The sequence below is a fragment of the Coptis chinensis genome, chromosome 2 (assembly GCF_015680905.1).
Source record: "Coptis chinensis isolate HL-2020 chromosome 2, ASM1568090v1, whole genome shotgun sequence".
NCBI classification, from domain to species: domain Eukaryota; kingdom Viridiplantae; phylum Streptophyta; class Magnoliopsida; order Ranunculales; family Ranunculaceae; genus Coptis; species Coptis chinensis.
Window position 1 is genome coordinate 68,468,263 of NC_141457.1, and position 2,507 is coordinate 68,470,769.

Consider the following 2,507-nt stretch of genomic DNA (forward strand, 5'->3'; position numbering starts at 1 on the left):
CGGATTTGATTTTGGAGTCCTAGTTTCTGTAGTATTTTCATGTGACATCTTCTCGTTATTTCGGACATATATCGAATTCCTATTATTTCGTTCACCGTAATTCGCCGATTTATGTCCGTTCCGTCGGATAATTCGCGGATTTTTCTCCATAGTTTTCAACGGTCTAATCCTAGTATTGCTATTCCGCTGGTACGCATCATCGACATCACTTTCGCTTTGTTACGAAATGCGTTCGGTACAGTATTAATCACTCAATTTCTTTTTGATATTTTCGCTCGTATTTTATTTATGTGCATCTTTTATTTTATCTGTGCATTTTTTGCCATTTTTTCTTTAACTACGTCATTGCGTCCAGTACACGTTAATTTAACATTATTTCGTTTCCGATAATTCACGACTTCTGCCCGATTGTCCATTTTTCTTATCGTTTACGTTCACACGACACTTTGTTATACACTCTGCTTACTCTTTTGTTATTTCACGTTTTCCGTAATTTATCTTCTCTTCTTTGCCATGTGAACTTTGTTCGCCTGACAAAGAGGGGGCGGTGTTTCGACCCCCACCTACGTAGCAAACGTCCATTAGTAGGGGTCTCTATTTTATTCATTTAATCAACAGGGCTAAAGCCCAATTCGCAATATCATGGATCAATGTATGCGGGCCTATTAACTCATGTAATGCGAGGTGAACCTTAGCCACATGGCTTGCCACTAATATACGTTGATTTATGTCCAGATTCATTTCTTATCAAAGAGATAGTTATCAGTTGACAGTTATACTCTATCACAATTACTCAAGATACAAGATTACTTGAGCTACAAGGACTCTCTACTCTACCTCTATAAATATCAAACTATTTTTCATAAGGAACTACGTGGAAACTTGATCACTAGAAAACAGATCTTGGGTACGTAGGCAGCCATTATTTGGTTCAGTTTCATCTCCCCCAACATCAAATTCCTCTGTTTCTTAGTGCGTTCTTTACCATTTCTCTCGTTGTATTGTAGCGGTTCTTTGCCATTAAACAGACAAAGATTCTGTGGCTCTATCCCTCCCCATATATATATATATATATATATATATATATATATATATATATATATATATATATATATATATCCATCCATATTGAATTGTGGATGCATCAATGATAGAATCATTTTTTAGTGGACTGAATACAAATATAGGTCCTCTAATATATGAAATGCAATAAAATAGAAAAGAAATCAAACAAACAATGGAGACAGATGACTATGGATTTTTCTCATTTTATATGAATTGAAGAAGATTTTGCTCAACATGTTTTATTCGATACGGGTAGGAGAAGAACCCAACTCGGTAGTTATACAAATTGGTTGATGATTTTGAAGAACTGGAAACTAAAAAAGAGTCAACCGAGGATTGTGGTAGATCGTTCACGAAAAGCCAAACTTTTAATCATTTTTAATGATAACTAAGTTATAAAGTCAGTTGTTGAATTGGACTCCTTATGAACATTACCTTGTGTATCAATTCCCAAACCAATCTTTTGCAACACCTTCTCACTCAATGCATCAAAATATTGTCATGCAACCATTTGGTAAGTTTACTGTTATTTCGAAACAAAAAACAAAGTTAATATATAACACCTGACCACCACATCAAGACATAAATAGTACTATATACCTACTACAACATACATAATTTTGATGTCTAGAAATTACAGATTAATTTTATGAACAACACCACCAAAAGCACATCCAAACAAGTAGAAGACGAATCAATAAGCACAAGTGAATAACTAACATGTTGGGATCCTATTTTCTGAATAATAAGAAATAATAAATGGCTTCATATGCATAAGTGGACAACATGCAATGATTGATTAAGTGTAGTCAGAGCACGCAAAAAACAAAATCTACCTACAATTCCAGAAAAGTATTACAAGAGATTAGTTATTGCCTGTTCAATTTCAGAGAACTTTACAAAATAGTCCTCAGGAATCGACCAATCAAAGCAGTAAAGATTCTCCATCATCCATGCCTCTAAGGCAGCACACTGTTACCCATTTGGAGTCCCTAACTAAGAGCAATTTGTGCAGGAGTTTTCAACAATTTCTCTGACACCATACTTAATCTTAGATACTTATGCACACTACTCTTTAGCTATGCTGAACTAGGGGAACCTAATGGTAAATATCCCTGCAAAGGGAAGGCCATGAGATATGGAAAAAAGCTCTACAAAGAGGGGTATAATATTAAATTTAGAAGCTTAAGTTCCTTAAAACTTATAACTCCCGGATAGATGTACTTCGTTCAATTGGCAAAAGGCACGCAACTGAGATTGTTGCCAAGCTGGGTGGCATTCCACCTGATTGACAGCAGCAAGGACACTTGAAACTTCCAAAAGCTCTCCGATCCCAACTTTTTTGACAAAAAAATTCTAATACCAATAGCACGAGACTTGCCGAAATCATAAAGACCCTCCACTGCTTTCCAAGGTACTAGGAAATTTAGGTTGGAAATTCA